General features: G+C 44.4%; 1 long non-coding RNA gene across 6 annotated transcripts in view; it reads right to left on the minus strand.

Moving 5' to 3' along the window:
* Positions 1 to 15,206: 15,206 nt before the first annotated feature.
* LOC106826437 (uncharacterized) overlaps positions 15,207 to 23,244 on the minus strand; it is a 37,842-nt gene continuing 29,804 nt past the window's right edge. For 4 of the 6 annotated variants that reach the window (XR_011504061.1, XR_011504059.1, XR_011504060.1 and 1 more), the window contains 2 exons: positions 15,479 to 21,571; positions 15,207 to 15,344 (listed from right to left, as the gene is read on the minus strand). This is a non-coding gene — a long non-coding RNA (uncharacterized lncRNA). The remainder of the gene's footprint in view (positions 15,345 to 15,478; positions 21,572 to 23,244) is intronic. The other 2 variants (XR_001396892.3, XR_006529044.2) reach the window with 1 other exon arrangement.

Below are 23,244 nucleotides of genomic sequence, written 5' to 3' on the forward strand. Positions count from 1 at the left end.
AATCAAAAGAAAAAAGCGCTACAGGAATCTAGAGTGAGAGAGACAATTCTGGTCTAAAGTGACGAGAGGTCTTCATGGAGACTGTGGGCTCGCGCTGGCCTTTGAAGGATGAGTGGAATCTCAGAGATTAAGAGAGGAATTAAACAAAGTTATGGCAGAGGAAATGCAAAGACATGCCAGATGATGATGATTTTTTTTTCCCCTTAAGGATGCCACTTTTACTCAGGAAACAGTGAAATAAATACCACACGTCAGACGTAATGTAGACTAGCAGTTACGAGCATAGGCTTTGGGGCCAGGTATTTGTGGGTTTGAATCCTGCCTCTGATGCTTGCTGGTTTGAATAAGCGCTCTGGACGTGCTTTCTCATTTGTGAAGTACTTCATACCCTATGTACATCCTAGGGTTGTGGAGAGAATTAAACAGAGTAATATACGTGATATGCGTGGCACAGTGCTGTGCACACAGAGTAAGCCCTCAATAAACAGGAGCCACTGCTACTACTACTTCTATAACTGCCATTCTGGGCCTTGTGGTCCCCTTCACTGCCAAGGGAAGGGGAATGGCTTCATGATCTCTTCGGGTTCTTTCAAGCCCTCAGATCTCTAATTCCTAATAAAATCTAAATGACCAAATCAGAGCAGATGAATGACTAAGGTTTGACTCTTCCGAACCATGTTGGTATATTTCCCCCCCATAGTCTAGTCCATGATCATTCCTAAATATAATCCTTGATCATGCCAGCATACATCTCTGTCCCAGATAGGAAGATGTAGGACAGCTCACGCTCCAAATGATCTTACATGTTGGTTGTCACACACACTGACGCACAGAGAATCCTGAAGAACGTATAAAAGTCCTTTATTTTGGGTGTACATCATACATCCCATCTCTTTAGAAACTACAAGGAGAGTTAGAGATGTGGGAGTGCTCACATGTTCTTTCCAGTAGTAACCAGTCCCCACCCTACTGCCACTTAATTGGTTTTTTCTTAATTGAAGTAAAATTTACATGACATAAAATTAACCATTTCAAAACGTACAATTCAGTGGCATCTAGTACATTCACAGCGAGTGCAACCACCGCCTCTGTCTCATTCCAAAACATTTCATCTCCTCAAAGGGAAACTCTGTACCCATCAAGCAGCCATTCTCCATTCCCTCTTTCCTCCTGACAACCACTGATCTGTTTTTTGACTCTATGGATTTACCCATTCTAGATATTTCATAAAAATGAGATCATACACTATGTGACCCGCCACTTAGTTTTTGCATTGGCCTTCTTGGCTGTGTTTAAATATTTGCTCCCTCGTGATTGCCAGAGAAACTTCTTCACCCTTGAATTGCCTCCTCAACAGCCCGTTAGGCCTTTCACCTCCTTTTGCTTTCATCTCTAAGGTCTTACTTCCTCTTAGCTTATCTGACCTTCAGTTCCATGCGGTTTCACTCTAGAGCTGTGCTGTCCAGTACTAGCCACTAGCCACATGAGGCTATTTAAATTATGAATTAAAACTAAATAACATTAAAAACTCAGTATCTCAGTCACACAGCAGCATTTCAAGCGTCCAACAGACACACGTGGCTAGTGACTTCCATATGGGTCAGCCCAGATAAAGAACATCACCAGCATAGAAGAAAGTTCTATTGAATAGCGCTGCTCTAGAGGGCACTGGATCCTGGCAAGTGGAGAATGGGATTAGGGAAAGAGAACTTCACAGGGGTCTGCCTTCAGGGTATGGGACCCCTAAAATTATTTGACCTTCTGCACTGCCCCGGACTCCTCCTGTAGAGTCACCCACTGTCTACGTGAATGGCCCCCCCCCCCCCCCCCGCAAATTGTGCAGCGCACAGCCTATACCCAGCCATGCTAGAAGAATGTCTGTCTCTGCCTGTCATCCCATCCTGTAGGCACCCAACTCCATAAACAAAAGGGAAGGAGAAAAAAACCCTTCCCACCACATCTGTTTGCTATCTTAGTTTTTAAATTCTCAAATTAGACTATAAACTCCTTCAGGGCAGCCCGCACGTTTTCTTTACCCATGTTCCCTACATGAAAACATCCAGCACACAGATATGCATCCAGCAGGCATACAGCCAAGATTTGCAGATTAACCAGTTGATTGAAACATTCAATTTACATGACATAAAATTAAATAAATTTTGCTTGAAAATTAAATAATAAATTTGGCTGACTCTGGGGGTATCTGTACCCTAAGATTCCTCTTGGTTGGGGGCGAGGGGTGCTCTCTCCATACTGACCCTTGTTCTGCCCTCCAGTGATGCACGCAGGACAGAGAGGGGCAGTGGGTGTTTGGCCTTGCACTTCGGAATGTTCATTACGGCCTCTCCTCTAAGCCTCTAACTATTGCACTATGCTCATTCCACGACTAAAACAATTATCACTTGTAGTAGGAAGATTTACTGCATGTAAAAACAGTTACCTGCATGTGTCTGCCTTCCCCAGCAGAGTGTGAAAACTTGATGCAACACTAGCACATTAGAAGGCATTCAACAGTTCAGGGTAAAAAATAAACAAACATAAACAAACATGTGAATGAAAGAGATCCTTTTCAGGTAGGAGGTAGAAACTGCAGCTAGAGAAATGAAGGCAGCCAGAATGGGGACACTCCAGGGCAGTGCAGAGAAGGCGGGGGCAGAGTCTGGGGCCTGGGCACAGTTGTCATGTGTTCCATTTCCTGTGCGACAGACTCCCTCTAACCTGGCCAGACCTGATGCAAACCCTCCATCCCTCCCCACTCCAGGGTGGAAAAGAACATATTTCTGCTTTCAGATTTACTTCTTAGAATCTTTGCCTCAGGAGGCAAAACAAAATTATAGCCAAGCCTACACGTCAATGAGCTGTCTTGTGATAGAAAACATCAAACAACACTTTTGCGCTTTGGATTTTGATCCACAATAAAACTGTCCGCTAGAAACCAATATTGACTTCTCACCACCTCCAGGTCAGTAGATCTTAATGAATCTTGATGTGACCTCCTCTTTCTCAACTGCCTGTCACACCCATGCATATGCATTCCCCTTGAAACCCTTTCTAGGTGATTAATTAGAGAATTTCCTCCTGTCCATTGAAACACAGATAGTAGCATTTAGATGTCTGGAGGCCATGTTGTTCTTAGGGTAATGGTAACGTCTGCTTTTAGCAGCTCTAGTGGCACTTGGCAGAAACTCCCACGTTGCTTCAGTTCCAGGTAGATCGTGTGCTTTGCTTAAGGCAGCCTCTGGCCACTGGGTAACAGGGATGGGAGGAATTCTCTAGGCTCGGACCCTGTAGCCTGGAAAGCAACTGGAGAAGTCACATTGCACTGATTTCACATGTCCGTCGTCCCCCAGATGTATTCCTCCCTCCTTATTGCCTAGTAATTAGTACCCGATCACGCTGGAAGTGCCAAGCACTATGTCCTTTACCTGCGTGGTCTCACTTGTTCATCTGGACAGATCTATGATGTGGTACTACTACAACAATCCCCAATACCGACAAGAATGTGAGCCATGGAGAGGTTAGTTAATTTACCCAAATCCACATGGATAGTAGCTTGCTGAGTGTGACCTGAAACCAGTTCTGTCTGACCCCTAAATCCTTGCTCTTAACCTCTGTGGCATAGGGTCTATGCCATGTTGCTTCTCATGTTAGTTGAGTTCTTAATAGTTTTAGTTTAAAGATGAGGAAAACTGAGGCTTAGAGAAGGTAAGGAACTTATTATCCAGGTTCATCCAGCTTATAAGAGTGACATTAGGGTTCAAGCCTTGGCCCGGCTGACTGCAGCACCTAGCCATAGTTGATTGGGATTGCATTTTCTGCCCACACCTTTGCTGACACTGGTCCCACCCCCATCTTCCACCTAGTCCTCTCAGCTCTTAGCAAAATATGTCCCCACTTCCCATCCTTGAATCCCATTTTTTCTGCCTAATAAATATTCTCCTTCTGGCCCTCCTCAAGTCCTATGTGCTCCAGGAACTCCCCAGAAGAGAGCTCTTAAAGCTCTACTTGTCTCAGCCATCCACTGGTCAGGCCTCAATACCACTGTGTGTCTCCATGTGGATTTACGCTGTGTGCCATGAGCACTGACAGTTGAGATGTCTAAACTCCTGAGCTGGACCACGTGCTCCTTGGTCCTGTGCTTCTTTGCACCATTCCCTGCACACCGTGCCTGGCACTCAGGAAGGGTGAACATCTGAGGATGGTTAGTTGAAATGATGTCGGGAAGTTCAGCAGGTATTTATTTAATGTTCACTGTGTGCTGTCTGCTGTGCAAGGCTATCTCACACACGTCACCTCACTTAAGCCTATTTACACTACTCTTGCATGCTCACGCTATATTGAATAGCTTCCAGGAAGGCAAGATCCAGGTCTCTGGGGAGAGGAAGAGAGGAACTGGAAAGAGCAGAGCTACTTTTAAAGAGTCACGAGATATCATCACAAGGATCCAAGCCTTCCAAGGTCACTGAAAGGCTCACTCAAGGAACGCTTCTTTCCATTTGAGATAATAATCATGGTAATAGTCACAGCTGGCCATTTTTGAGAGCTTATAATGTGCTCACTCTTGTTCTTGATGCTTTACAAATATTAACCAAATAACCCTCACCATACCTTATGAGGAGGTAGGTCCTATTCTTACTCCCACTTCACAAATGAGGACTCTGAGGTACAGATCTGGTAAGTGACTAACCCAGGATCACACTAATAAGTGGAGGAGAAGGGATTTGAACCCACACACTCTGGCTTCAGAGCCTACAGGCTCAGCCGAGACGTTTGGCAGGAGCAGAGGGCACTGGTCATCAGCGCAGATGACTGGAATCCAGTGGGATGAAGGCTGGTTGGTGATGATCACCACACTGTGTTCTCCTATGCAATACTTACTAAGTGTTTTCTGTGCTGTTTCTGACACTGGGCCAGGTATTGAGCACATGGGATAAGTAGAATCCAGTTCCTGACCTTGAGAGGCTCTCAGTCTCAAGTGCAGACAGCCCTGTATAAGGGCCGTGATGGCTGAGACGTGGGAGTCCAGGGGGGGAAGCCTCCCCTGCCCGGCAGGATTTATAGAGAGAGGAGGCATTCATCTGGCACTAGAAGAGTAAAAGTTGTGGTTCCAGCTTTGTCTCTTTGCCTCCCAGTTCTGTCCAGGAAATACCTGAAGGTCAAGGACCGTGTTTTACTTATCTTCATGTTCCCAAGTGCCAGCACGATGAATGGCACATAGTGTTCAATAAATGTACATGGAATAAATGAAGGAGTAAACTGAGTAAACAGAATTGATTTTAAAGAACTCTAATTTGGGAGCAGAAGCAGGTAAAACAAACTTTTAGGAGCTTTGGGTAGAAATAAAAACCAGAGCGAGTGGTGCAGTATGGGAAAAAAATCCCTGAATCCAACACTGCTGAGACTGGGCAAGTCTGCTGGAATTCTCTGCTCTCTGTCCTGTCCCTCTCTGCTGTCTGGAAGGGCTGAGGGCAGAGTGGCTGATCCCCGTAGGGTCCTCAGTGATGCTGCCACTGTGTCTGGAACCTGGGCAGAAAGGCTGCTTCCCAGAGAAAGTTACTAGTGCGTGTAATCAGGTAACATACATCACTCAAGGAAGCACTCCAAACCTGCGGATTTCATGCTGACTGGCAGCTTCCTGCACCTCCAGCTTCCAGCCAGCAGAGTGGGACCTGCATGATTTTATCACCCATCCCAGGTCACCTTTGGGCCTCCTCAGATTATTCTCAAAGTGGAGAGGGAATGATGAAACCCCAAAGTCAAGCTCTCTGTTTTTAATGTCACCTTTGCCACCAGCACCAACTAAAGGACTGGGAAAGACCTTTTTTTTTCTTTAAAACTCATTGATTATCATTATCTCAAATTTTAAAACCTGGACTGAAAAAAAGAAAAAGAAAAACCTAAATATCTAACAAACGAAGATTAGTTAAGTAAATTATGGTATGCCCATGCAATGAAACATTTAGCAGCCATTTAAAATGATGGTGTAGATTTCTATTGACATGAAAAGATGTTTAAGACATATTAATAAGTGTAAAAATAAGTTATAAAACAGCTTGTAGATATTTATGTACATGTGGATAGCTACATAAACAGAAAAAAAAGCCTAGGAAGATATACATCAAAATGTTAAATGTTGGTTATTCCAGGTTGTATCGTCATGGGTAATTTTTATTTTGTTTTCTACCTCTATTCTTAATTTGCATACAATGAGCAATCAACGAGTAATCATAAAAGGTGTGTTTGAATGAGTCTCTTGGATGATTTTAAAAGCAGACAGCCTGACCCTGGGTTTCATCAACTCCTCCCTACCTTGAGAATAATCTGAACGGAACAAAGGTGACCTAGAATGGGTGATAAGATCACGCCAGGTCACAGGGTGCTGACTGGAAATTGGAGTGGCAGGAAGCTGCCAATTGCAGCAAAATCTGTGTTCAGGAGGTTTTTAAGATAATATCTAAACTATATAACTATAACAAAGCCATAAATATATAACAATATATAGTTCTGATTGCAGGCATTGCTAATTTTCTCCTTTCTTCCCTGGTTTGCAGAGTCAATGGTGGCACCATCAGGTGATTTTGCCTGGGATTGGAAGGTGAGAGCTCTTCCAGACAGCAGAGAAGGTCCAGGTCAGCTCTGGTAACCTGCCCCCCTCGCCAGTTTTATTTCCTCTCCCTCTCCAGTCTAGTCTCCATTCAGTCAGGGATGAGCCTGGGCTGGGAGCAGATCAATTTACTCACCATTATTTCATTGTCTGCATTTATCTCCTGCCCAAGAGGCCAGCTCACTTTTCCACCGTAAATTATTTACATATGAAAGCTCAGAAAAGATCCTAGATCTTCTTCTCCCTATTCCTCCAGGGTCTTGCCTCTAGCATTTTAACTCTCTCCCTGTTACTTTCCTGGACATCTTCTCTAGCTCTGGGGTCTGTCAACTACATTTAGGGCTGGAATGTGGGGGAAGTGGGGTACGGAGTCAAGGACATCAGTTCCCAAAAGAACCAGACCCTTGGGCTATATGGCGATATCAAGGCTTCTCTCTCTGGAGAGAAGAGGATTGGAGTGGCCTCCACAGTCATGCTGAGCTGCTTCATCAAAGAGAAGGGTGGGGAGCTCTTCCCCACCCAGCCCTTTTTTCATACATGCCAATAAGTACCCCCATACACATGTACACAGACAGGAATATACCACATCCAGAAATGGCATGCATGTAGTCATGCAAACATGCATGCTCCATATACACATCCTAAGACACATATAGACAGACATCAACATGCATTCTCTTAGGCATCCATGCCTATAAGTATTTACACACAAACAACACGCAGACATTTGTGTGTTCATACAGACGTGTTGAACACGTGTTCAACAACATGCATTCATACAGACATTTGAATGTACATGACAACATGCAGACATGCACAGACACAGTGCGCATTTTCATACATGTCGACGTTGATCCTTGCAGGCCTATTTAATCACACAGACAAGAGCACAGATAAATGTACTATGGGCAAAGATGACGGCTGACAGATCATCTTTCCCTAGACAGAGACCATTATCACGCACCCTGACACTAGGATTGCTTTATTTTGCAGGAAGTTTTTGTAGAAAGTTGACTGTGCCCTTGACAATGAGTTCATCCCTCTTCTGCCTCCTGCTCTCCAGCCAGCTTGCTCCTCCCTGTCCCCTTGCAGCCCCATTTTTTCATCCATAGCTGTGCCTGCCCAAGGAGAATGCTAATCGCCATGACAGGAACTGTTTCCACCTGTTTACATCTCTGCTCACCTCCTCCTAATGCCATTTTAGACTCTGCCAAGCAGCAGAGGAGGCCTGCTGTGCGGGCCCCTGTGAGAGGGGGAAAGGACTGAGAGAGAGGGCAGTTGGAGTGTGAAAAGGACCCGTCGCTAAGTGACTCCCCATTCCAACAGCCACACACAAGATGCACATAATTGCTTTTAGCACAGTGGGATGGATAGAGATACAAAAGGTCAAATCAAGGATCTGTCCCATAATATCTTTGCTAAGCAGCAGCGTCAGACGTTGGAAAAGCATATTCATGAATTGAGTTGCCAGAGTGTGGGGCAGGCTTTTCAGAGGCGCCTGTGTGTTCCCTCTTTGAGGTGTGCCTGCCGTGGTGATTGGATTCACACGGAGCAAGTGACTTCTCAATGCTCAACAAAGCTCTGCCTATGAATTGGACTAAATAGACGACTTGGCAGGCAGCTGAGATAACTATGCTAAGTGAATTTCAGAGTTGCTCCCACTCCCCTTACTGCCAAGCCTACTGGAAAATGCAGGATAAAGGCCAACTCCTGAGCGTGGCATTCAAGGCCCTCCACTGTCTGACCCAAATCTATCTTTCCAGGCACTCCCCAACAGGAACATCGGATGTCCACCCCACCAGGCCTGTCTCCAGTCTCTGAACACATTAGGAGACTCACTGCTTTGGGGACTTGCCTGTGGCATTCCCTAGAGTGCACAGGCCTCCTTTACCCATTCAAATCCTTGACCCAGGTCCCAATTCCACCAATCTTTCTACTGTCCCTCTACCTAGAAGTGAACATGCCCTTCTTGGAAGGAGGAGGGCAGCAGACGTTAGAGAAGGAACACAAATGTGGATCCTGTGATGTGATTTACATGTTAACGAACCCACTGGGGCTGCTGGGACTGGTGCGTTGAGAATAGTCTGTGAGGTGGAGAGCGGGTGCAGAAGCAGAATACAGTTTGGAAGCAATTTACTGCAATCATCCGGGGAGGGAGGCGGCTGATTTGAACCAGGGGGTTAGCAGTGGAGGTGCTGAGCAAAGGTTAGATTCTGTTATATTTTGAAGGTAGATTTGAAAGGAATTGACCAAGGTCTGGTTGTAGGGTATAAAAATAAAAAAGTTAAAGATTACAAGATTTTTGGCCTAAGCATTAACTGATCTGCAGAAAGAACAAATTTGGATGGTGGATATTAAGGGTCTAGTTTGGGACATATTTAGAATGACAATTAGGCATCCAAATAGAGATGTCAAGACTGAGAATGACAAATAGGAAGATAGAGGAAAGCCAGGAGAGGGTGGTATCCTGGAAGAAAGTATTTCAAGAGCAAAGCATGATCAATCCGTTCAAATACAGCTAATAGGCCTAGTAAGATGAGGACTCAGAACTGACCATTACATTTAGCTACACGGAGGCCTTTGGTGACCTTGGTAAATGTGGTTTTGTGACATACTAGAGACAAAAGCCTGAATTGGAGTGGTTTCCACAGGGAATAGTGAACTTTTGAGAAATTTGGCAATAAAGGAAGTAGAGCAATAAGGTGGAATAACGGATCGAAAAAGAATTGCGTGTGTGTGTGTGTGTGTGTTTGTGTGTGTGTTTGTGTGTGTGGAAGATTGTCGTTGAGCTAACATCTGTGCCAATCTTCCTCTTTTTGTATGCGGGATACTGCCACAGCATGGCGTGAGGAGCAGTGCATAGGTCCATGCCGGGGATCTGAACCTGTGAACCCCAGGCCGCAGAATTGGAGCACGCGAACTTAACTAACTACGCCACCAGGCCAGCCCTGAAGAATTTTTTTTTTATGGGAAAAAATACTGTCTTCAAAACACATTTGCTCACACCATCAACTCCCTTCCTTGCCTCTCACCCAGAGACAGGAATATTTCAGGGTTGCACCAAAGTAGTGTCCTCTTGAGCTCTCAGTGACTGAGGGAAACTCCATCCCAAGTTTCTCTGAAAGTCTGGACAACTCTTTCTTATTTGAAGCCCAGTCCTGTGACTCTGGCCACAACCTTTCTCCTCCCCAATATCATGACCAATTTATCATTCTTTTCCAAATTTCTCTTATTAACCCACAAAGGCAAGGGGACTTTTTTCAGGAGAGTCATATATTCTCCAGCAAGTAGTACTGGCAAATCAGAGTTTCTCCTAACAACTTCAAAAATATATAACAAATAATTTAAAAATTTAATGTTCTTTTCCATAGGAAAAAAATATCTGGCATATCAACTGCAGAGATGTTAAGTGCATTTTCAGTTTTCAGAAAATACATTGTGTGTCAGGTACATAATTCTCTAGCCTATTGTGTGCAGTGAGCTATTGTGAGGGGGTCTGTCATGTCTCCATTATTCCCAACCTTCCTTGGGGTTTAACCACATTCAGGGCTATTTGCAGCTATGGTTTCCCATTTCAAATCACATTAGGCTAAAATTAAGCCTACAACTTATACTTTGGGATGTAAATATGCAACATTTTCCATCAGCGTATTACACTGGTTAAGTTGCTTTTGAGCGACGTAAAGGAAAAATAAAATAAAAATATACAACTTAGTATGAGAACTTGAGAACCACTGACTTTGTAATTCTCCTGCAGGTCATCTCCAGAGGGGAAATGACTCCGAGGGCCACTCATCTTTCATTGGCTGTGTGGTTGGAATCCTGTCAATCTCAGACCAATGTTTGTGGAAAGGTCAGATGCCCCTCTCAAGGCAATGGAGTCTTTTTGAAATGGCGATTTGGAGTTGGTTTCTGGACTCCCTGTGGTCTCTGATTTCACACGGAGCTGCCAGTTGTGAATGGTGCCTCCTGGAGTTATGCAGTGTACAACCTATACAACTATATGTTGTGGTCCTGTTTCAGGGAGCTTACGTGGGTAGAAAAAGAGAATGGCAGAGTGCAAATACTTGGAGTTTCTTCCCCAACATTGGCCTTGCCTTTGCTCTTACTGGGTCCCTCTCTGCTCTAGTCCAGTGAAGAGGGCTGAGGGCACTCAATGTGCCACTGCCATTGTGCTGTTCAAAAATATCCCACCTATGATACTGACTGCTGGGTTTGCAAGAATCATGCACAAAGGAAACAACAATACAACTGCAGACTTGCTCTACACCTATGTGCTCAGGAAAATGCTCCCATATCCCCACACAGGAAGCACCAGAACCTCATGGTAGCCAGAGAAGGCATGTCCTGCACACCCCCAGCTGAGCCTGAACCACCAGCTTCCACAGCTTAGTACCACAACACCCAGGCCTTCAAGAACCCTTTCTCTCCTCTCCTCTCCTCTTTCACGGTCTCCTCAGGGTTTTCCTATGCTTCTGCCCTCTCTGTAGAATGCTGGCTCCATCATGGAGCTCACTCAGTTTCTTGAGGTCCCTGAGGAGGTTTTGAGTCTTTCAGAGAGAAACATCTATAAGGTAATAGCCTTTCTTTTGTTAATATCAGTTATATCTTACCAAAGAACCTTACTATGGACTGAATGCGTATGTCTCCCCCAAATTCATATGTTGAAACTCTAATCCCCAATGTGATGGTATTTGGAGGTGGGGCCTTTGGAAGGTAATTAGCGTTAGTTTAGGTCATGAGGGTGGGCCTTTCTGATGGGATTGCCCTTATCAAAAGAGGAAGAGATGTGAGGTCCATCTCTCTCTCCCTGCCATGTGAAGATATAGGGAGGAGGTGGCAGTCTATAAACCAGGAGGCAGGCCCTTACCAAGAACCAACCATGCTGGCACCCTGACCTTGGACTTCCAGTCTCCAGAACTGTGAGAAATAAATATTTGTTGCTCAAGCCACCCAGTCTATGGTATTTTGTTATAGGGGCCTAAGCCAACTGAGACAACTCTTTCCAAGAGGACTGAGGAAGAAGGAAAATTCCATTCTAACCTGGAACTTCTTTCTTCTTTTGACCTGAATCTGCCTCCTGGCAGGTTTAGGCTCTAGTGTTAGCCTTGAGGAACAACACATATGTGACCCACGCCTCCCTTACTTTTAGCCTTCACCTACCGAAGCTCATTGTCGTGGTTCTCTTCAGTATTTTCTTCTGCAACCTGAATTCCCTCATTCCTCTTCTGTATGGTCTCGTTTCCAGATGCTTCATCACCATAGTTAGCCTGACCCTCAGCGACCAAATTGATGTGCCTTACAAAACCCATGACCCAGAAGTGACCATTCACCCAGACGTGGTTACATGGGAGCAGTGATTTCATTTTCATGTGCATGTTAGAATTTTATTCAACATCAAGTAGTTAGGGAGAGAATAAAGTGTTTCAAGGACTGACCATTTAAAAATAGACTGGACTGGTACATAGGCAAAAAAAAAGACTAGACTTGAGCTATTACTCTATGGGACATGTTTTTAAATCACTCACATGGCTTTGAAATATTGGTAATATCTATTAGAAGATTTGATCAGTCTTATGTGAACTTGGAGTCTTATGTGAACACCCTTTCTCCATGTTGGGTCTCAACAACCTCATCAGAAAATGGGTGTTGATTTGATGACATCTAAGCTTTTCATGATTTGTCCTTCTTTCTTAGGCACCCAAGTGTTACCCAATCCTGAAGTGCAACCTCCCAGCTCCGCTGCCCACAGACACACAGTTGGAGCTGCACAACCAGGTTCTCCTCCATCTCTGCCTGGAGTGAGGAATGTGGTATGACAGTGGGGTAGGTGGAGGAAGGCGGGAGGCTAATCCTCTGAGTTCAGCACTAAGAGAGACAGGACCAAGGTCCATTCTTAGTTTCCTCATATGAGTCAGGCTACGCTGGAAATCAGGGGCAGAGGAAAATGTCCTTTTCCCCACTTCTCTTCTCACACATCTGTGAGAAGGCAGGAGACACTCTTTACAGATGATAGTCTTCCTTCTGCATGTGCTCCTCTTGGGGCATCTCTCTCTTCTCCCCAGTGATACCTATTCACAATGGCTTATACACGAGGAGAGAGAGGATCTCCAGCAGTGTAAGAAATGGGGGGCCTGACTGTGCCACAGAGACATGCTTGTGGCCAAGTTCCCAGGGGAGCTGAGTCTCAATTTTAGCTTTCTCCTCCATCCTTGCCCCTCCACCCCAGAGTGACCCAGAATTTCCACTTTATAGAGAGTGAATTACTTTAGTCAGTTCTCACAAGACCAAATCTTACCACTTAAACACGACTCCAGAAGGAGAGAGGCATTGCCTGGCTTTTCACAGCTTCCCCCTCAATGGTCTCTGACCCTGAGGTGTTCTGTGTTCACCGAGCTGATTTTTGCTTCAGAATTCCGGCTTCTCTTTGATACTTCCTCAGCCAGCCCTGGGCCCTCCCTTCTTCCCTCCGTGTCTTCAATCTCCAGGTCGCAGAGCCTTTACAAAATCTGCTCCGGTCTAATCTAATCTCCAACAACAGCCTTCTTGGCTGCTTTCTCTCTCTGATGAACCTGATTTATCTTGATGTGTTGACCTTTGGGCTGCTGACGCCGCGCTGACCTCTTTGGGGAGCTTAGCTTTTGTGGTGCTCGGGAACCTGTCTCTGAGGGCTGTATCAGCCTGTTCTTCATCACATTTGAGCCTGTTTTTGTAAAAAGGACCTGGGAGGGCAGCCCACACGGCTCTAAAGCTGTGAACATCTCTCCTTTCTCAGGAGGTCTTTCTTCCCCTCCCCCTCCTGCCCGGGGCCAGAGGGGGTTGGGAACCTCAACCACCATCAGAGCAGTTAGAGAACGGTCCTTTAGACACCGGACACCCTGACAAAAGGGACAAAACGTTATCTATTATATCATGTTTATTATGATCATGTCTTACCATATCTGTACTAGTTTGTTAGGGCTGCCATAACAAACTACTGCTGATCGGATGGCTTAAACACCCCGAATTTATCTGCTCACAGTTCTGGAGGCAGGAAGTCAAAGATCAAGGTGTCAGCAGGTTTGCTATCCTCTGAGCCCTGTTTCCTTGGCTTGCAGGTGAACGCCTTGTTGCTGCCTCTTTACGTGGTCACCCCTCTGTGCACGTACTCCTGGTATCACCAAATCTCCCCTTCTTGTAAGGACACCTGTCAGCCTGGATTCGGGCCCACCCTAACCACCTTAATTACCTCTTTAAAGACCCTATTTCCAAATAGAGCCACATTCTGAGGTACGGGGGGCTGGGCCTTCAAAATATGAATTTGAGGGAACACAATTCAGCCCCTAACAATATTTTTCCCCAATCCCATCATCGACTTGCACTAAGGTCACAGCAAAAAGAACTGTCTCAAACTGTAGCATGGGAGATGTCAGCTAGATGTAAGAAAGGGTCAGGCATATATTAAACTGAGATCGTGGAGTGGAACCTCAATGGGGGGTGAGGAAGAAGGAGCAGAGATGAAGGCAAGCATGCTAGAAAATATATATTCCCATCCTTTTGGGACATTTTCTAGAATTAGGAGGTTAAACAAAATGATTTTTCAGTCTCACCCTTAATTCATTCAGTCAATCATTCATTTAGCAAACATTCACCGAGCCCTCACCACGTGCCAGACACTAGGAATCCAGAAGTAAACCAGTGAAGGTTCTTACCCCCAGGAGGACTTATGCATGTTGACATCTAAACCCTGGGCGGGAGGGCAGGAGCAGCCAAAAGAAGTGTTAAGGATACTTTGATGCTTGAATGTTAGTGAAGCCACAAACCTCAGGCCAGGGTCAGCCCAGGCATGTGCATTTCCTTGCTGGCACTCAGCAGTCCCCACACTCAGGACATGACCCTTTATGTGACACAAACTTCCATAAATTGTAACTTCCCCAGGTTTGGGACATCTGAAAGCTCTCGCACCTTGAGCCAGTCCAAGAAAAGCTGGAGACATTTCTAAACCCCACACTTGGGGCAGTGGGATGGGAGTAGGGTGTGGCTGGCACCACAGTGAAGTCACATAGCCACAAGCCATGAGGTTTGGGATCCAGTGGGCCCTGACTCTGACCCCACTGCAGCTGCTGTGAGGCAGGCAGGCATTCCCAAACCAGACACCACTTCCTCTTCCCATCCCCCTGCCTCGAGGCTCAGTCACATCCTCCTTGGGGAACCCACCAGATGACCCAGGGATCTGCTTGTGAGTGTGTGGCAGCTGGAGGCAGAGAAAGGGCTGCCAGTGCCAGACGCTTCCACCTAGAAGGTGCCAGACGCCTCCATCTGGAAGGTAAGCCTGCCATCTAGTGTCCAAGCCTGGGAGGCGCAGAGGCAAACAAGCTTTCCTTGTGCTGTTGGCCGCACTCAGCCTGCGGCGCGTTCTTGGGCCACCTTCCACGAGGCGAAACCACTCTGCTTTCAGAGGGGATTTGATTTTTTAAGAAACAGCTAAGAGTCATTCTAAGCCAAACGATTATTGATGGGAATACAAAGAGATAACACAGATTTTCCTCTGTGGTTTGAAAGTGTCTAAAGGCAGGTGACTATTTTGAAGAATACGTATATTTTCAATCATTGTCTTGAGGGGATTAAAAGTCTCATCATTTTAAAGCCAACAACGTAAACCATGGAATCCCTCTACAGTACATTTTTATACAGAATTTAAAACACATCTTCCCCCAGAAATGATTGTTGGCGCCGCTTTTTCCACGCAGGCCCGTCTTTCCTAAGAAAGGAGAAGGTCCATTAGATTAACTAGGCTGCTGAGTAAGGAGCTGACCCCACAGCCCGATGGAATCCAGTCACCCTCAAGTCCTGGTCCCTCAGAGCTGAGGATTAAACGCAGAAATTGGGCCCTACCTGTGAGACCACTTGTCATGGGGCTTTCTTCAGAAGACTTCAGATTCGGGAAAGGGCTAATGGAGGGACGTGAGGCAGGAGACCAGCTCTGTTCCTGTTTCTCAAAGAAGGTGTGGAGCCCAGTTCCAAGCAGGGAGTGGCGAAGAGCCTGAAGTCTGAGGACAAAGAGGGAGGCGCCAGAAAGTCAAAGCATCAGAGACTCAGATATGTGGTCCCTGGGGTCAGTGATCCAATGGTCACTGCTTCCCTGGAGAGGGAAGAGAGGCTGAGCGTGACTGGGGTGCAGGAGGCTAAAGAGAGCCCTCTCCAAACCAGCAAGGCCAGGCCCTGGAGGCGAGGCCTCAGGCCTCAGGTCTTGAGTGACATTGAGCTCCCGGTGTCCTGGGAAAAGGCCTCTCCTGCAACTCCTAGAGCTCCCCTTTCCTGGAGCAAAGGGCAGATCCCCTCTCCTAGGGTACTTGCTGACTTCAACATTATCTGAACATAAAGGGGCACTTCAGCTGGAACAAGTCTGGAATTTAGGCCTGACCAGCAGGTGGTCAGGAAGGTGAACTAACCTTTTTTAATAGGGTACAGGCCTAGGAAAACAGGACCCTTCACTTGGCCCTGAGCACCTGGTGATTCCATTATTCCCTTGATCAGCAGTATCCTGGAGCTGGAAGAGCCCCAGCTAATAAATACAGAAGTAATAAAAGAACTTTAAAAAGTCACTAATACTCCAAATGAAATAATGGTCCTAGGTAACAATCATCAATGGATGCTAAAATCACCAGGTGAAAGGTTAATGGGGAACTTTGTCAGCTGACACTACCTAAACTCTCTGATTGATCTTGGCATCATTAAAAGTGAACCACCAGATATTATATGCCTCATAGTAATAGTACCACCCTACGAGGTACTGGTGCCTAAAAATATTGATCTTGAATCTAATCAAGGCCCTAAATATAACTACCAGTTTACAGGAAATACAGAGGATAGAGGAACACATTGCCTGACTCCACGAGAAAGCAATCAGACAAATAGAGAACACAAGACATTACACAGAACAAATGACCTGATCCCTCCTCATATCAGTGGTGAAGGTGGACTGCTTCCAAACAAAAAAGACCAAGAGACATGACCATATGTGTGCTTTAAAAAAACCAACCATAAAAAAGATGTCTGAGATAATTAAGAAATTTGAGTATGGATTGAGTTTAGATGATATTGAGGAATTGTTAATTTTGTGAGGTAAATAATGACATTGTGGAATGTAAAAAAGTATTATCAGTTAGAGATACAACCTGAAATGTCTCAGGTGAAATGACAAGCTATCTAACATTTGCTTTAAAATACACTAGCAGGAAAAAAGGGAGGGATATATGAAACAAGACTGGCAAAATGTTGATAATTATTGAAGCTAGGTGATGAATACATGGAGGTTTTTTTAATTCTAATTTTGAGTATGTTTAGATATTTTCATAATTAAAAAAATACACACACACACACACACACCCTGTGGTGCCCTTGACTCCTGGGCAGATCTCAGTTCATATTACATAATGTAAAATTCAGCTTCAGTCTGCGGTCTGGGGAGAACAGTTGACTTACACAGAAGAGGCAAGTAATGCCCCTGTGGAAGTTTGGGAGACTCTTCCTTCAAATATTTTGGCCTTGAAAAGACAACTGAAAACAATGAGATGCGACTACACACCTATTAGAAAGGCCAAAATCCAGAACACTGACAAGACCAAATGCTGGCAAGGATGGGGACCACAGGAACCCTCATTCACTGCTGGTGGGAATGCAAAATGGTACAGCTACTCTGTACAATACTGTAACAACGGATACCTGTCATTATATGTCTGCCCCAAACCACCGAAGGTACAACACCAAGAATGAACCCTAATGGAAACTATGGCCTCTGGATAAAGTCTATTTAAAAAAAAACGGCCATTGAAATGAGCTTCTAAAAGATATTCTACAGTCTCCAAAATGGACGGAATACTACTATGTGAGAAAAATCTCAAAGGCTGCTTCTTGGCTGAGCTGGGGACTGGCTACTAACTAAGACAAAATAACGAGCATCTCCCACAGACACATATGCAAGGACACTTTCAGTGCACACATCAACAAGCCAGAACATGAGGAATAAACGAACATGTGCGCTGACACATCCACATAGGCACACACAGATTACCCACATGTAAACTGACCCTAGCACAGATGCTAGCACAACTATGGGGACATGCACCAATGTCCAAAACATGCACAGGGCGTGAGAACACACCCGCTTCCCAGACAGTGCTGAAATATAAATCCCAAAACAAACACATGAATTTAGTAGCACTGAACATTAATGCACGGCTATCAGGAGGAAAAAGGCTTTGGAAATGAAAACAAAACTCTCAAACATCCACCCTAGGACTCCTGGAATATCTCTATTAACTTGAGGGTAAGTTAAAGCTATGTCTCAAAAAAAGTGTCAAAAGAAAAAAGATAGCATTGACTTTCTTGTGCTTAATTCTTCTCACACCACTCATTCCCTCTAGGAGACTTTATCTTAACTAAAGCCTCAGTCAGTGACTACATACCTCTCTCCTAAGCTGCAGACCTGTATGTTCACCCGCTTACTGAACATTTCCTCTCAGATGTTGTGTTGTAGTTATGGCCCAGGCTAAGCTTCTCTCTCTCTCCTATCACAATTCAGAGGTAGGTGGCCAGGGCAAGTTAGATGGCACTGCCGGCCTCAACATGTGCTTTTCATCTCTGGGCCCAAGGTGGCTACTTCTGTCCTAACTATCTTTAAAAGCAAAATACACATCACTTCTTCTCACATCCCATTGGTTAGAGTTTGATCACATGGCACGTTCTGCAAGGGAAGCTGGGAAGCAAAGTCTTTAGCTGAGTGGCCATGTGTCAGCTAAAACTATCCTTACAAAAGGGCAGAAAAGGACTGGGGGATAATCGGACATCAGCTATATCCCTCAGATCCCTCAAACTCAATATAAATAAAAGTAAACTCATCATCTTCTTGGCCTCCTGTCCCACAACTGTGCCTCCTCCAATCCCCAGCTTGACAAATGACCCACCGTTTACCCAGACACCCAAGTAGGTTTGCCAGATTAAATACAGGATTCCCAGTTAAATTTGAATTTCGGATAAACAGGGAATCCTTTTTTAGTATCAATATGTTCCAAATACCGCATGTATTTTTATTTGCTAAACCTAGCAACCCTATACCCAAGGCAGAAGCCTTGGAGGCATCCTGAATTCCTCTTTCTTTTCCCATTTTCAATTGCCTTCCAAGTCCTGCTCATTCTTTTCAATAATATTTCTCATTCTGTCTCCTCCTCTCCATCTTCACGGCGACTTCCCTGGTTCAGGCCATCACTCTGTCTCAAAGACTCCTATAACTGCCTCCGGCTTGGCCTTCCTGTTTCCAGTCTTGCCTTTTCTAATTTATGCTACGCACAGCAGGTAAACTGGTCTTTCTAAAAGGCAAACCTGATCACATCACTCCCCTACTTAAAATCCTTCCACTGCTCCCCATGGCTTTCAGGATAAACTTCAGACTGATTTTCCAGGCTGACAAAACCCTTGATCATTTGGTTTCTCTCTCTCTCCCTCTCTAGTGCCATCCCTCCCAGGCTCTAACCCATCACCTATGCCCCAGCCACATTAAGCCTCTGGGAGCCTTATAAGGGTACCACACAATCCCTTTTCATGGTATATCTCCTCTGTATAGGAAGAGCTTTTCTTTCCTACCACCATCCACACACCCACCCTACTCTTCTCCTTTGCCTGACTAAATCCTACTCATTCTGAAAAACCCAGCTTAAACGTCACTTTCTCCAAGAAGCCTTCCTAACTTATTGTTTTAAGCATATATTTTGCTCTCACAGCCCTTGACACACTGTATTGTAATAGTTGACTTATCTTTATGTTTCCCTAACTACATTTTAAATTCCTTCAGGGCAAGGACTATGTCTTATTTATCTTTCTACACTCAGCAACAGATACAGTAATGAGCACTAGGCAACAATTAATAAATGTTTACTGGATGAATGATGGTTCTTTGGCTTAAAATGTCCCCACCCCCCTCCCTGGCTGGTCCAGCATGCCTCAGTTGGACATCCCCCCCATTTCTAGATGTGGACCTTTCTGCACCCGTCTTAAGCCTGTTGTATCTTTATCCTCACTGAAACTCGGGGCTTTGATTTCCACGGCTCAACCATGATGAAAAAGCTTCTTGTCCACTCCATTACGCTCCTACCTAAAGGATGTTAGAATAAAGAAATGACACCTTACCGAATGAGGCCCTAGCCAGTTCCCCTCCCAAGCTGAGTTTCAGATCATGATTCCAGCTGACATCAGGCAGCTGTTAGATGAGAGTTTTTCGCCTGCCCTCCCAACCCCCACGATTTGCCCCCAGCCCTCCTTCATCCCCTAGGGAACAACTTCTCTTTTTTTTTGTTTTGGGCCTCGGCAGTGTTTAGCAGGAGCAGGCAGCCATGCCTTGTTTGAGCTGTGATCTAACACCAGCTGACAGGTGGGTTTCGGGGGTGTCTCTGGGGCCGTGGCCTGTTTAGTGGATTTACCACTCTAAACTCAATTACAGGAGACTTTCACGCTCCACAGGCAATTCTAGGCCCTTTTCGATAAAAACTCTGGTGAGTAAATAAGTCATGATGCTGATAGGGGCCTGCCATTTAATATTCATTGAAGTACACATGTTTGGAAATTGGAAGCAGATTTTAATCCATTTTCATATTTATATCAACATGCAGCTTTTAAAAAGATCCCTCCTTTTCTCTAGAAATCTTGGCAATTTTTTGTTTGGAAAGATAAAGGTAATCTGGACATAAATTTTATTTTTTTAAAAAATAGAAATAGCTGAAGTTATAATTACTAAAGTGTGAGCTTCAGATCTGTTAATTTTCAACTCAGAACTAATTTGTGCATTACATTTCAACTCCTGGGAGAAGCACATAACAGACAAATCAAAGCCAGTGCTGTTTCTGGCAGCTAGATTTTTGGATTTAATTTTGCTGTGGGAGCTCAGTGAAAAGGAGAGGTCAGCAACACGGTAAATCTTAGCCCTGAGATCTTACAACTTGGGGGAATATTTCATAGCCATCCCAAGTAATGCAAAAGCACTCCTTTTTAAATAAAGCTAAGACACACAAAATAACAAGTGTTCATGCTCACCAATAAAAGTGACAGGGCTGCTCATTGAGGGAGACCTGAAGCCTGGGTGGAAAGAGTTAACACAGCAAAGGGTGTGTGGCATTGTTGTGTTGTCCCCCTCCACTCCAATTTTTTTTTTTTTAATGTGGATGAATGTTTAAGTATGGTGCCGTGGTTGAAGGCATCTCTTTTAATAATGCAACACTCGGCTTCCTGAGGGGACAGCAGTTGATTTGGAAACTGAATATGGTGCACTCTAAATTCTCATCCCCGAGGAAGACTGACTAACTGATAAGTGCCATGAGCTAGCATGGGGACTCATTCTGTCAAATCAACTTGCCGGAAAGGCCCCATGCGGAATCTTCTCCAGTCTCCGGGAGCTAATGTGAGCAGACACTTGTGACATTAGACAGTGCAGCAGGCCTGGCATGAAGGAAAAGTTCACCCTCCGCCGACAAGGTGGTCTTTAGATGACAAGGATAAAGAAATCAGTGCAAATTTGTTAATGTAACAACTTGGAAAAGTGTGCTTTAAAAAAAAAAGCCACTCTATGGGGAGAAAGGATCAAAAGAAAAAGAAGGCAAGAGCAGTCCTTGAAGCTCCCTCTGGACTTTCCGCACCTTTTGGGCTATTGACTTTTCTCCCGGGCCTTCTTCTAGGCTGGTCTTCCATTAAGTGAGGAGTCCCGAACTTTGTCATTCCACAGGCCCCTGCTCCACTTGAAACCAAATAAAGCGAAAGAAGAGTAAAAAAACGAAAACCACGGAATAGAAAAGAAAGAAAATGCTGGAGCCTTTTCCTTACTGGAGTAAAGAACATCTTTCCTATTTGAGATGGGTGATCACCTGACAGTTTCTAAGTGAGAATTCTTACCTGTCTGATCTCGATACATTAGTTCTGGAGGAAAACTGAAGCGATTATTACCTGAGAAGAGATATGGTGAAAAGAGGATGTTACCCCTGTGTCTGACACAAAATATGAGTAGATGTCTATACCTGGATCAAGTATTTTAAGAATTAAACAGCCCTATGGGGAGAAAATGTAGTTATTAATATCAGATAGACCAATTTGATTACATTGAGTATCTGATTCAGAGAGGTGGTTTCGCCAGGTTTTCCCCCCTTGGTAGGAGGGTCAATTTAATCAAAATGGGAATTTGGTATAGCACACTTAGTCCATATTCAAATTAGAAAAAGGTATGACATATCGTTGAGTATGACGTGCTGAATCAGCTCTTCCATGGCAGCTGTGAGAGCACAGGCTCTGCATAGAGACACCTTGAGTTACTAGTTGGTAATCGTGGGGAAAGTTGTTTAATAAAAACATTTCCCTCCAAAGGTTATTCTCAAAATATCTGCCTCTGTGTCTGGGCTCTACTAAGTGCTGCATAAATTTGGCCAGGATTATTATTTAAATAAACCTAAATGGCTTTCCACTGGTTCTTAGTGATTCTAACTAAAAGGAAGGGTTCTGTGGTCAGATAAGTTCAGAAATCAGGTTTAACACAATTAAACATTTTTTTAAACCATAGTATTTCTCAGAGCCTTCGTTATGCAAAATATATTATGAAGATCCAAGGAAGAATTTACCTTCAAATATTTGACCATATAAACCTTTTTCAGAGTCACTGCTGTTCCTCAAATGAAGGAACAACAGTATTCCCAACCTCTGCTTCAGAAGTTAAAGACATTTTTGAGTCATGGTGCCCGAACCACTAGGACAGTAGTTTGAAGCATGGTTAATTGGTTACCATATAGGCCTCATAGGTCCCCAAATACTCCCTTCTTAAAACAGTGTTCTGTAAAGTGGGATTGGCAGGAGGCAGAATTGTATATGGTTAAAACCCAGACACTGGAGTTGGACAGACTCAAGTTTAAATCTGTCAAGGAAGTTATTTAATAGCTCTAAGTCTCAGTCTCAGCCGTAAAATGGGGGTAATAGTGATATTTACCTCCTAGGCTTGCTGTATGAATTAAATAAGGTAATTCCTGGCTCTGTTAGCTATTACTGATGTGTATGTCCCAACAGAGGGGCTCATATTTGTAAAAAAATAATGAATTAGTCATTCTGTTCTCAACTCTACTCATTCAGAGTTCTTGGTGCCTCTCAGATTGCAGCAGAGAAAGCCCTGGAATGGGAATCAGTGTCTGTGCATTTCAGAGCATACTTCACGCTTATCTGAGTAGTTGATGGACATACATGACATATCTACCGAGATTACCATACCTTCCTGTGCTCAGTTTCCCTTCCGTGAAAAACAATAGCACACTTTTCCTAATTGTCTCAGGTTAGTGTTAGAATCAGAAATGCTCACGTACACATGATTGTCTTAAACTATAAAGGCCTATAGCTTCTTCAAAAATAATTTATTGACTGCTAACTATCGTCCAGGAAATCTACTAGGTCTTACATGCATTACCTCATTTTAATCCTCATTATGAGGTGAGTATTATTATACCTGTTTTAGAGATGAGGAAACCGAGGTTCAGGGAGGCTAGGTACTGCTAATTTCCCCCATGGTCTCACAGTTAATAATACCATAGCTAATGGTAGAGCCAAGAATCAACTCCAGGTCTGTCTGACTCTAAAGGTCTTAG

The sequence above is a fragment of the Equus asinus genome, chromosome 6 (genome assembly GCF_041296235.1).
Source record: "Equus asinus isolate D_3611 breed Donkey chromosome 6, EquAss-T2T_v2, whole genome shotgun sequence".
NCBI lineage: Eukaryota > Metazoa > Chordata > Mammalia > Perissodactyla > Equidae > Equus > Equus asinus.